This window comes from Arachis hypogaea, chromosome 6 (assembly GCF_003086295.3).
Source record: "Arachis hypogaea cultivar Tifrunner chromosome 6, arahy.Tifrunner.gnm2.J5K5, whole genome shotgun sequence".
Lineage (NCBI taxonomy): Eukaryota > Viridiplantae > Streptophyta > Magnoliopsida > Fabales > Fabaceae > Arachis > Arachis hypogaea.
Window position 1 is genome coordinate 69,935,186 of NC_092041.1, and position 13,891 is coordinate 69,949,076.

Consider the following 13,891-nt stretch of genomic DNA (forward strand, 5'->3'; position numbering starts at 1 on the left):
GCCCGACAACGCAATCACGAAGAACCTTGTTTTTGAACCGTATCGGTTAGGAGTTTTGATTCTGGTTTTCGTAAGTAGTCTCTGTTTGATGAGCTGGACTCAATTCATGAGAGAAGAAAGATAATAGTATACTATTATCGTTATATTAGTATTAGAATATTTTTGAATGATATTATAAGGTTACCTGGTCTGTTTTAGTAAAAAACAGGAAATCGGTTTAACCAGGTTCACAGTTTACTGGTGCAGCTTAGCACCAGCACTCTCTGATGACTTTAGCAATGTTAAGGCCTCATTATACATGTTATATTCTCATAATAAATATGCTACTAGTGTCATTTATGCTAGTACCTCAGAAAATAATTTTTAGACATGTTTGTACAAGTGTTCCGATACATCTAGTTTTAGTAGTTATACACCTGAGATATTTTAATATTATTTTAACCCACCTCCAAGCCAGCCAATCACAACTCACCTTACACCCCAAAGACCTCCAAGTCTGTCTCATTTATTCATTTTGGCCGAAATAACAAGAGAGAAAAGAGAGAAACTTTCATGAACACTTAATCTTCAAAGCCTGATTTCTTTTGAACTAAAACTCAAATCAAAACTCCGATTTCACCAAAATGATCCTCTCTTCTTCCTCTACATAACCATACAACATATCAAGGCTGGAAATACGGTGAGATGGCTGTCTCCCTCCTTCTTCAATTTTTCAAGGAAACATGCTTAAACATGAGCTTTCTTGATGTTCTTCCTTAGGAATCATGCTTAACTTGACTTGAGGGCCAATAAATGTGAATTTCCAGCACATCTAAGGTGAGAAATCACTTCCTAACATGCTGACTAAGCTTTGGTTAGTTGAGGGTTTTGGATTTAAGGTTGTTGTTGATGTGATTTAGGAGTAAAAACTGCTTAAGGACCACCTAAGAACATAACCGAATTAGGAGCAGCAAAACCAGGTAGGGTTTGATGAAATTAATCTCGATTGATTGTGTTTGAGTTGTGTGATTATGATATGGTTTGGCTGTGCTTGAAATTAATTGTTTATATGAGTGATTCTTGATAAAATTTTGGTGAAAATTTGATGAAATTTGATGATATTCAAGCTATGAATGCATGTTCTTGTGGCTGCTGGAATTTCAAACCCTAACCTTTAAATTGGGGTTCAATTTGTGTTAAAATCATGTGGAAAAGATGGGGTTTTAGTGGCTGGGAATTTATTATGAATTTCGGTAAAAATCGGTTGTTGAAAAGATTGAGAAACGGGTAAAAACAAAGAAAGAATCTAAAGAATTTACGAAGACCACAAAGAACACTTTGAGTGTGATGAAGAACATTGAAGAATACCTTTTAGATCTTAAAAAGGGCAAGGTTGTAATTATTTTGGTGTTTGAGGGGTTATTTGGTAATTTCTAAAAATTAAGGTGGTTAAAGTAGAAATATTAAAAGTTACGGGTAGTAAAAAGTAAAGTTTAAAGGTTAAAAGTTAAATTAGGGTAATTTTTGAAATTTTAATGATAAAATAATAAATAATAATAAAATTTTAAATAATAATATTTAATTAAAAATAATATTTTAATAAAAATAATAAAATAATGCAGAAAAGGCAATTTTTTGTAAAAGCTTTAGAAAGACAACTTTAAGCACAAAATCTCATAATTACCTTCATAAAACACTTAGGGAGTGGTAAGAGCATATTAGTGAGGCAAAGATAAAGGAAAGATAAGAAGTTAAAGAAAAGATAAAAACCAAAGAAATTTCTGTAAAGTTTTAATGACAGAAAAACAAATAGAAATTAGTGAACGAACTAGGGCAACATAGTTAGTTCTTGAGTTGCGCCCAGGGTTAGGTATAATATGAAAAGTTAAACTGTTTCAGTATAGACTTAATGAACCTATACTTGGGATAGACTAACTATTTATACCGAAATTTACATAAGTTTTAAATACATATGTTAAGCAGAGAAATCAGAGTAGAGTAAAAAAACACAGAGAATAGAGTAACCAGAGTAGAGTACAGAGATACAGAGAAAAGTGAAACCAGAATAGAGTAAAGAGATATAAGGAGAAAAAGAGTAATATGATAAAGAGAATAGAGAACAAGCAGAGGGCCTATTGAAAGGTCATTTGTTGCATTAAGGCAACTTTAGAGTTATTTATATGATCATCTGCTGTACTGAGGTAGTCAGATAGATGGTGGTACAACCACTGAGAGTGCTTTTATGAGATACCTTGCTATAATGCTTTGTTGTAAGACAGAGGTTGCTTACAGAGGTATCGAGATCAGTATGCTCCTGTAAGACAGAGGTTGCTTACAATGAGTGTGTTGTTGCTCCTGTAAGACAGAGGTTACTTACAGTGAGTGTGTTGTTGCTCCTGTAAGACAGAGATTGCTTACAGTGAGTGTGTTGGGCGTATATCGGCTAATAAGTGCTGCCCTGCAAGACAAAGATTGCTTGCAGTGGGTATTGCTAACAGGAAAGCCTTATCTAGACAGAGGTTGTTGGGTAGCGTCGGGAGCGGGTATGTAACCGACAGATGAGCTCATTACCTGCACTAGGGTTAGACATGCATCATATTTGGTTGCACATTTCCTCTGTTATGATTGTTGTTTGAATGTATGCTTTCTTGGTTTGTATTCTATTCACTGTGTCTGTGTTTTACTTTCTTGTATTTTTCTATTTGTGTTCTATTTTTCGATTGCTCTATTTTCTCTATTTATCTGTTTACTACTTCACTGTATTCTGCTATTTGTGTGCGAGGAAACATAGAATTAATGAATTTAACTAATAACCCTGGCCCTACTAAGAACTTCCTAGTTCTTAACCCTTCTTTCTCCCTTCCCCCTTCAGATGGAAGCAAAAGTTCCCTTCCATAGGTCGCTGACGATCGTACACAAAAAGGATTCCACTCTAGGTAGTCTTCTGAGTCTAGGGTGAATCTCGTTCTCTGTTTATATGTATATACTGTGAGACCAGCCAATGTCTCCACCCCATTTGTATGCGCATTTTAGCCTAAATCCTGTGTACGAGACTCCTGTTGTGTGGCTACTTGATGGAGTACCAGTGGGACGTCATATAGCAATGTATGATCGTGCAGAAGAGTAGTAGACGACCTTCCACCTTTTGATGACATTCGACCTGACTTGAGTTTTAAAGACCCAGAACGTATTTTCCCTTGCTTTAGTAGTTTAGAGGGACTAGGTGAGTATAGAGTCTAGGATAGCCTGGGTGCCAGCTTAGGGACTTCTTGAACAGGTCAAGGCCTAGGATGTTGTATGTATATATATGTATATAGTTATTATCTAGCTATATCTAGGGGTGTTCTAACTAAAAGTCTATACTTAAATAAAGGCTGGATCACTGAATGATGTTAACTGTTTGAGATGTATATATGTGCGGTTGTTTATAACTATTGTATCTATTATTATTTGCGAGTTGATTGTGAATGATCCTGTTTAGTAGCCCATACGTTTTAAAAAAAATTATCTTGTAAAATAACTACGCTTTTAAAAATGAATCAGGCTCATATAATAAATAATAGATAATAATTAGGAAGACAAGTTGGTAGTGCTCAGTTTCTAGTATGATCATGATGCACCAGAAATTGGGTCGTTACAGTCCAAGCAGACTCAGCCAAGTTGGCGATCAGTTGCCATGCTTCATCTGTGGCCTTGTACTTTTTCAGAGAACCATTGCTTGCACCATCTAATGTAGTCTTATCCTGAGGCTTCATGCCTTGTGTGAAGTAGCCGATCAACACCAACTTGAAAATCATGTAAAGTAGCCGATCAACACCAGTACTCGTAGAGAGTCTCGGATTTGCCTTGGATGATCATTGAAATCTCTTTCCTTAGTCTATCAGTAACTTCAGCTGGAAAGTATTTTTCTAGGAATTCCCTCCTGAGCGTATCCCAGTTAGTAACAACTGCTTTAGGTTGAGTGTAGTACCACTCCCTCGCCTTTTCCACAAGAGAAAATGGGAAAGCGGCTAGCAGAATAGAAGTTCCAGATGCACCATTACGCCTAGCAGTCGAACAGGCTGTCTGAAAATCACTGAGGTGCTTGAGAGGCTCTTGAGCAGGTAAGCCATTGGTGGACGAAATTGTGATCATCAACAATGGATCCAAAGACTTGGTGCTCTTAAACATGAATTACACTTTGTCACAACTCCACACAACTAACCAGCAAGTGTTCTGGGTCGTCCAAGTAATACCTTACGTGAGTAAGGGTCGATCCCACAGAGATTGTTGGTATGAAGCAAGCTATGGTCATCTTGTAAATCCCAGTCAGGCGGATTTAAATGGATTAAGAGATTATTGGTTTAAATAATGATGATAAAATAAATAAAAAATAAAGATAAAGTTACTCATGTAATTCCATGGTAGGAATTTCAGATAGGTGTATGGAGGTGCTGTGTTCCTTCTGAATCTTTGCTTTTCTACTTCTTTCTTCCAGTTTTTTATCACTCCTTTCTATGGCAAGCTGTATCTAGAGCATCACCGTTGTCAATGGCTACATCCCATCCTCTCAGTGAAAATGGTCCAAATGCTCTGTCACAGCATGGCTAATCATCTGTCGGTTCTCAATCAGGTTGGAATAGAATCCCGTGATTCTTTTGCGTCTGTCACTAATGCCCAGCCTTCAGGAGTTTGAAGCTCGTCACAGTCATTCAATCCTGAAATCCTACTCGGAATACCACAGACAAGGTTAGACTTTCTGGATTCCCATGAATGCCGCCATCAATTCTAGCTTATACCACGATGATTCTGATCAAGGAATCCAAGAGATATGCGCCCGGTCTAAGGTAGAACGGAAGTGGTTGTCAGTCACGCGCGTTCATAGGTGAGAATGATGATGAGTGTCATGGACCATCACATTCATCAAGTTGAAGTGCAACGAATATCTTAGAACAGGAATAAATCGAATTGGATAGAAAATAGTAGTAATTGCATTAAAACTTGAGGTACAGCAGAGCTCCACACCCTTGATCTATGGTGTGCAGAAACTTCACCGTTGAAAATACATAAGTGAAAGGTCCAGGCATGGCCGAATGGCCAGCCCCCAAAACGTGATCACAGTATCAAAAATACAATCCAGGATGAAAACACAATAGTAAAATGTCCTATTTATAATAAACTAGCTACTTAGGGTTTACAGAAGTAAGTAATTGATGCATAAATTCACTTTTGGGGCCCACTAGGTGTGTGCTTGGGCTGAGCTTGATCTATCCATGAGCTGAGGCTTCTCTTGGAGTTGAACGCCAAGTTGTAACGTGTTTTGGGCATTCAACTCTGGTTCGTGACGTGTTTCTGGCGTTTGACTCCAGAATGCAGCATGAAACTGGCGTTGAGTGCAGCTTTACGTCATCTAATTACGAATAAAGTATGGACTATTATATATTGCTAGAAAGCTCTCGATGTCTACTTTCCAAAGCCGTTAAGAGCGCGCGATTTGAAGTTCTGTAGCTCTAGAAAATCCATTTTGAGTGCAGGGAGGTCAGATTCCAACAGCATTAGCAGTCCTTTGTCAGCCTCCTATCAGAGTTTTGCTCAGGTCCCTCAATTTCAGCCAGAAAATACCTGAAATCACAGAAAAACACACAAACTCATAGTAAAGTCCAGAAATGTGAATTTAGCATAAAAACTAATGAAAACATCCCTAAAAGTAACTAGATCATACTAAAAATTACCTAAAAACAATACCAAAAAGCGTATAAATTATCCGCTCATCACAACACCAAACTTAAATTGTTGCTTGTCCCCAAGCAACTGAAAGTCAATTAGGATAAAAAGAAGAGAATATACTATAAATCCTAAAATATCAGTGAATATTAATTTTAATTAGATGAGCGGGACTTGTAGCTTTTTGCTTCTGAACAGTTTTGGCATCTCACTTTTTTTTTTAAAGTTTAGAATGCTTAGCTTCTATAGGAACTTAGAATTTCAGATAGTGTTTTTGATTCTCCTAGTTAAGTTTGTTGATTCTTGAACACAGCTACTTTTATGAGTCTTGGTCGTGGCCCTAAGAATTTTGTTTTCCAGTATTATCATCGGATACATAAATGCCACAGACACATGACTGGGTGAACCTTTTCAGATTGTGACTCAGCTTTGCTAGAGTCCCCAGTTAGAGGTGTCCAGAGCTCTTAAGCACACTCTTGTTGCTTTGGATCACGACTTTAACCACTCAGTCTCAAGCCTTTCACTTGGACCTGCATGCCACAAGCACATGGTTAGGGACAGCTTGATTTAGCTGCTTGGACCTAGATTTTATTTCCTTGGGCCCTCCTATCCATTGATGCTCAAAGCCTTGGATCCTTTTTACCCTTGCCTTTTGGTTTTAAGGGCTTTTGGCTTTTTCTGCTTGCTTTTTCTTTTTCAAAATTTTTTTTCGCCATTTTTTTTGCAAGCTTTTGCTATTCACTGCTTTTTCTTGCTTCAAGAATCAATTTTATGATTTTTCAGATCATCAATAACATTTCTCTTTTTCATCATTTTTTCAAGAGCCAACAATTTTTTAACATTCATAAACAACAAGATCAAAAATATGCACTGTTTAAGCATTCATTCAGAAAACAAAAAGTATTGCCACCACATCAAAATAATTAAACTAATTTCAAGATAAAATTTGAAATCCAAGTATTTCTTGTTCTTTTGTAATTAGGAACATTTTTCATTTAAGAGAGGTGAAGGATTTATGGAATTTATTCATAGCTTTAAGACATAGTTACTACATACTAATGATCATGAAGTAGAGACACAAAATGTAGATAAAAATGAAAAACAGAAAAGATAAGAACAAGGAATGAATCCACCTTAGTGGCATCTTCTTCTTGAAGGACCAATGATGTCCTTAACCTTTTCTATGTCCCTTCCTTGCCTTTGTTGCTCCTCCCTCATTGCTCTTTGATCTTCTCTAATTTCATGGAGAATGATGGAGTGCTCTTGATGTTCCACCCTTAATTGATCCACATTGTAACTCAAATCTTCTAAGGAAGTGTTGAATTGTTCCCAATAGTTGTTGGGAGGAAAGTGCATCCCTTGAGGTATCTCCGGGATTTCTTGGTGATGAGCTTCCTCATGCGTCTCTTGGGTTCCATGAGTGGGCTCTCTTGTTTGCTCCATTCTTTTGTTAGTGATGGACTTGTCCTCCTTAATGAGGATGTCTCCTTCTATGATAACTCCAACTGAGTAACATAGATGGCAAATAAGATGAAGAAAAGCTGGTCTTGCCAAAGTAGAGGGCTTATCGGCTATTTTGTAGAATTCATGGGAGATGATTTCATGAACTTCTACTTCCTCTCCATTCATGATGCTATGAATCATGATGGCCTGATCCACAGTAACTTCAGATCGGTTGCTAGTGGGGATGATGGAGCGTTAGATGAACTCCAACCATCCTCTAGCCACAAGCTTGAGGTCCAGTCTTCTTAATTAAACCGGCTTGCCTTTGGAGTCTCTTTTCCATTGAGCTCCTTCAACACATATGTCCCTAAGGACTTGGTCCAACCTTTGATCAAAGTTGACCCTTCTTGTGTAGGGGTGTGCATCTCCTTGCATCATGGGCAAGTTGAATGTCAACCTCACATTTTCCGGACTAAAATCTAAGTATTTCCCCCGAACCATTGTAAGATAGTTCTTTGGATTCGGGTTCATACTTTGATCATGGTTCCTAGTGATCCATGCATTGGCATAGAACTCTTGAACCATCAAGATTCCGACTTTGTTGAATGAGGTTGGTCAGAACTTCCCAACTTTTCCTTTGAATCTTATGTCAGATCTCTGGAAACTCATTTTTCTTGAGCTTGAAAGGGACCTCAGGGATCACCTTCGTCTTGGCAACAACATCATGAAGTGGTCTTGATGGGCTTTGGAGATGAATCTTTCCATCTCCCATGACTCGGAGGTGGAAGCTTTTTCTTCCCTTTTCCTTTTCTAAAGGATTCTCCGGCCTTAGGTGCCATCAATGGTAATGCAAAAATAAAAAAGCTTATGCTTTTACCACACCAAACTTAAAATATTGCTCGCCCTCAAGCAAGAGAAGAAAGAAGAGAAGAAGAAGAAGAAGAAGAAAATATGGAGGAGAGGAGGAGAGGTGTATTCGGCCAAAAAGGAGAAGATGGGGTTGTGTTGTGTAAAAATTAAGGAGAATGGAGGGGTTTATATAGTGAGGGGAGAGGGAGTAGGTTCGACCATTTAGGGTGGGTTTGGGTGGGAAAAAAATTTTGAATTTTGAAAGTAGGTGGGGTTTATGGGGAAGAGTGGATGGATGTGTGTGGTGAATGGGGTAATTGGGAAGAGAGATTGAGGTGATTGGTGAAAGGTTTTTGGGAAAGTGTGTTATAGGATTATTAGGAGGTAGGGTGAGAATATGGTAGGTGGGGATCCTATGGGGTCCACAGAAACTAAGGTGTCAAGGATTTACATCCCTGCACCAATTAGGCATGTAAAATGCCTTTCCATGCAATTCTGGTGTTTAAATGCTGAAGTGATGCATGTTTTGGGCGTTCAACGCCCATGTGCAGCATGTTTCTGGCGTTGAACGCCAGCCAGATGCTCCTTACTAGCGTTTAAACGCCAGTAAGTCCTTCCTCCAGGGTGTGATTTTTCTTCTGCTATTTTTTATTCTGTTTTTAATTTTAATATTTTTTCATGACTCCACATGATCATGAACCTAATAAAACATAAAAGAACAATAAAATAAAAATAAAATTAGATAAAAAAATTGGGTTGCCTCCCAATAAGCGCTTCTTTAATGTCAATAGCTTGACAGTGGGCTCTCATGGAGCCTCACAGGTGATAAGGTCAATGTTGTATAGTCCCAACACCAAACTTAGAGTTTGGTTGTGGGGATTCAACACCAAACTTAGAGTTTGGTTGTGGCCTCCCAATTCCAAATATAGAGTTTGACTGTGGGGGCTCTGTTTGACTCTGTACTGAGAGAAGCTCTGCATGCTTACTCTCCCTTGTTACAGAAGGATAGCCGTGTGCCTTAAACACAAGGTAGTCCCCATTCAATTGAAGGACTAATTCTCCTCTGTTAACATCTATCACAGCTTCCACTGTGGCTAGGAAAGGTCTTCCAAGGATGATGCATTCATCCTCCTCCTTCCTAGTGTCTAAGATTATGAAATCAGCAGGAATGTAAAGGCCTTTAACCTTTACCAACATGTCCTCTACTAATCCATAAGCTTGTCTTACTGACTTGTCTGCCAATTGTAATGAGAATAAGGCAGGTTGTACCTCAATGATCCCTATCTTCTCCATTACAGAGAGTGGCATAAGATTTATGCCTGACCCTAGGTCACACAGAGCTTTTTCAAAGGTCATGGTGCCTATGGTACAGGGTATTAAGAATTTCCCAGGATCTTGTTTCTTTTGAGGTAAAGTTTTCTGAACCCATGTTTCAAGTTCACTAATGAGCAAGGGAGGTTCACCTTCCCAAGTCTCATTACCAAATAACTTGGCATTCAGCTTCATGATGGCTCCTAGATATTGAGCAACTTGCTCTCCAGTTACATCTTCATCCTCTTTAGAGGAAGAATAATCTTCAGAGCTCATGAATGGCAGAAGGAGATTTAATGGAATCTCTATGGTCTCTATATGAGCCTCAGATTCCTTTGGATCCTCAATAGGAAACTCCTTCCTGCTTGAGAGACGTCCCATGAGATCTGCCTCATTGGGATTCACATCCTCTCCCTCCTCCTTGCATTCAGCCATTTTGATTATATCAATGGACTTGCACTCTCTTTTTGGATTTTCTTTAGTATTGCTTGGGAGAGTACTAGGAGGGGTTTCAGTGATTTTCTTACTCAACTGGCCCACTTGTGCCACCAGATTTCTGATGGAAGACCTTGTTTCATTTATGAAACTTAAAGTAGCCTTAGACAGATCAGAGACTAAGTTTGCTAAATTAGAGGGATTCTGTTCATAATTCTTTGTCTGTTGCTGAGAAGATGATGGATAAGGTTTGATATTGCTGAGCCTATTTCTTCCACGAATATTAAACCCTTGTCGAGGCTTTTGTTGATCCTTCCTTGAGAAATTCGAATGATTTCTCCATGATGAATTATAGGTGTTTCCATAAGGTTCACCCATGTAATTTACCTCTGTCATTGCAGGGTTTTCAGGATCATAAGCTTCTTCTTTAGAAGATGCCTCTTTAGTACTGTTGGATGCATTTTGCCATCCATTCAGACTTTGAGAAATCATGTTGACTTGCTGAGTCAACACTTTGTTCTGAGCCAATATGGCATTCAGAGCATCAATTTCAAGAACTCCCTTCCTCTGAGGCGTCCCATTATTCACAGAATTCCTCTCAGAAGTATACATGAATTGGTTATTTGCAACCATGTCAATAAGTTCTTGAGCTTCTGCAGGCGTTTTCTTTAGGTGAATGGATCCACCTGCAGAATGGTCCAATGACATTTTGAAAAACTTAGATAGACCATAATAGAATATATCTAATATGGTCAATTCTGAAAACATGTCAGAAGGACACTTTTTGGTCAACTGCTTGTATCTTTCCCAAGCTTCATAGAGGGATTCACCATCTTTTTGCTTGAAGGCCTGAACATCCACTCTAAGCTTGCTCAGCTTTTGAGGAGGAAAGAATTTATCCAAAAAGGTCGTAACCAGCTTATCCCAAGAGTCCATGCTATCTTTAGGTTGGGAGTCCAACCATGTTCTAGCTCTGTCTCTTACAGCAAAAGGGAAAAGCATGAGCCTGTAGACTTTAGGATCTACTCTATTCGTCTTAACAGTCTCACAAATCTACAAGAACTCAGTTAAAAACTGGTAAGGATCTTCAGATGGAAGTCCATGAAACTTGCAGTTCTGTTGCATTAAAGCAACTAATTGAGGTTTCAGCTCAAAATTGTTTGCTCCAATGGCAAGAATTGAGATGCTTCTTCCATCAAACTTGGACGTAGGTTTAGTAAAGTCAACAAGCATCCTCCTTGCATTATTGTTGTTGGGTTCGGCTGCCATCTCTTTCTCTTGTTCAAAAATTTCAGAAAGGTTGCCTCTGGATTGTTGTAATTTAGCTTCTCTTAGTTTCCTTTTCAGAGTCCTTTCAGGTTCAGGATCAGCTTCAACAAGAGTGCTTTTTTCCTTGTTCCTGCACATATGAAAGAGAAGAGAACAAGAAAAGAAGAGGAATCCTCTATGTCACAATAAAGAGGATCCTTATTATTAGTAGAAGAAGAAAAGAATAAAGAAAGGAGAATCAAAACACAAGGGTAAGGATAGAGGCAGTGATTGGAGATGAAGAGAGGTGAAGAAAAGTGTTAGTAAATGAATAAATAAATAGAAGAAGATGAGAGAGAGAATTCGAAAATTAATTTTGAAAAGGAATTAGTGATTTTCAAAAATTAAAGGTGAGATAGAATTAAAATTAAAATTTAAAATAATTAGTTAATTTAAAAAGAATTTTGAAAAAGGGATGAGATATTTTCGAAAATTAGAGAGGAAAAAGTAGTTAGGTGGTTTTGAAAAAGATAAGAAACAAACAAAAAGTCAAATAGTTAGTTGAAAAAGATTTGAAAATCAAATTTGAAAAGATAAGAAGATAAGAAGTTAGAAAAGATATTTTAAAATCAAATTTTTGAAAAAGATAAAATTTTGAAAAAGATATGATATAAAAGATAAGATAAGATAGATTTAATTTTTAAAATTAAAATTAATTACTTGACTAATAAGAAACTAAAAGATAAGATTCTAGAATTTAAAGATTGAACCTTTCTTAACAAGAAAGTAACAAACTTCAAATTTTTGAACCAATCACATTAATTGTTAGCATAATTTTCGAAAATAAAGATAAAATTAAGAAAAAGATTTTTGAAAAATATTTTTAAATTTTCGAAAATCATAAGATAAAAATGAAAAAGATTTAATTTTTGAAAATGTTTTGAAAAGATAGGATTTTTAAAATTGAAAATTTGACTTGACTTGTAAGAAACAACTAATTTTAAAAATTTTTGACTAAGTCAACTCAAATTTTCAAAAATTATGAGAAAATTAAGGAAAATATATTTTTTTGATTTTTGAATTTTTAATTATGAGAGAGAAAAACATAAAAATGACTCACAACATAAAAATTATGAATCAAAACACATGATGCATGCAAGAACACTATGAATGTCAAGATGAACACCAATAACACTTTGAAGATCATGATGAACATCAAGAACATATTTTTGAAAAATTTTTGATGCAAAGAAAACATGCAAGACACCAAACTTAGAAATCTTTAATGCTTGGACTCTAACAAACGAAAAATGCATATGATAAACAACAAAAAATACAAAACAAGAAAATATAAAGATCAAACAAGAAGACTTACCAAGAACAACTTGAAGATCATGAAGAAGAACACCATGAATGCATGAAATTTTTGAAAAAAATGCAAGAACAATATGAATATGCAATTGACACCAAACTTAAAAATTAACTCAAGACTCAAACAAGAAGCACAAAATATTTTTGGTTTTTATGATTTTATTAATTTTTTTATTTTCTTACTAAATTTTTCGAAAACATATTTTGAAAAAAAAGGAAGTAATGAATTCATAGTCCTCAATCAAAATCCTATGAGTTAGACATGGCTTAATAGCCAACTAAGCTAAAACATGTTTCATGAAACACTAGAATTCATTCTTAAAAAATTTTGGAATAATTTTCGAAAACAAAGGGAAAAATTTTGAAAAATATTTTTGAAAACTTTTTGAAAAGAAAATAACAAGAAAATTACCTAATCTGAGCAACAAGATGAACCGTCAGTTGTCCATACTCGAACAATCCCCAGCAACGGCGCCAAAAACTTGGTGTTGTTGCTGGATCAAAAGAGAACTTGGCGTTGTAGTTGCACGTAATTTTAATTAGAATAATCCCCGGCAACGGCACCAAAAACTTGGTAGGCGAAATTGTGATCATCAACAATGGCTCCAAAGGCTTGGTGCTCTCAAACGTGAATCACACTTTGTCAAAACTCCGTACAACTAACCAGCTAGTGTACTAGGTCGTCCAAGTAATACCTTATGTGAGTAAGGGTCGATCCCACAGAGATTGTTGGTATGAAGCAAGCTATGGTCATCTTGTAAATCTCAGTCAGGCGGATAATAATTGATTATGGAATTTTGGAAATCAAATAATAATAAATAAACAGAAAATAAAGATAAAGTTACTCATGTAATCTAATGGTGGAAATTTCGGATAGGTGTATGGAGGTGCTGTGTTCCTTCTGAATCTCTGCTTTCCTACTTCTTCCTTCTAGTTTTTCATCACTCCATTCTATGGCAAGCTGTATGTAGGGCATCACTGTTGTCAATGGCTACATCCCATCCTCTCAGTGAAAAAGGTCCAAATGCTCTGTCACAGCACAGCTAATCATCTGTCGGTTCTCAATCGGGTTGGAATAGAATCTAGTGATTCTTTTGCGTCTGTCACTAACGCCCAGCCTTCAGGAGTTTGAAGCTCGTCACAGTCATTCAATCCCGAAATCCTACTCGGAATACCACAGACAAGGTTAGACTTTCCGGATTCCCATGAATGCCGCCATCAATTCTAGCTTATACCACGAAGATTCTGATTAAGGAATCCAAGAGATATGCGCCCGGTCTAAGGTAGAACGGAAGTGGTTGTCAGTCACGCGCGTTCATAGATGAGAATGATGATGAGTGTCATGGATCATCACATTCATCAAGTTGAAGTGCAACGAATATCTTAGAATAGGAATAAATCGAATTGAATAGAAAATAGTAGTAATTGCATTAAAACTTTGAGGTACATCAGAGCTCCACACCCTTAATCTATGGTGTGTAGAAACTCCACCGTTGAAAATACATAAGTGATGAAGGTCCAGGCATGGCCGAATGGCCAGCCCCCAAGATCT

The 13,891-nt window shown here is 37.0% G+C and overlaps 1 non-coding gene across 1 annotated transcript; it reads left to right on the top strand.

Annotated features, from left to right (window-relative positions):
- Positions 1-10,486: 10,486 nt before the first annotated feature.
- On the top strand, positions 10,487-10,590 carry LOC112699938 (small nucleolar RNA R71). The gene has a single exon (XR_003152869.1). It is a non-coding gene; the product is annotated as a small nucleolar RNA R71 (small nucleolar RNA).
- Positions 10,591-13,891: the final 3,301 nt, after the last annotated feature.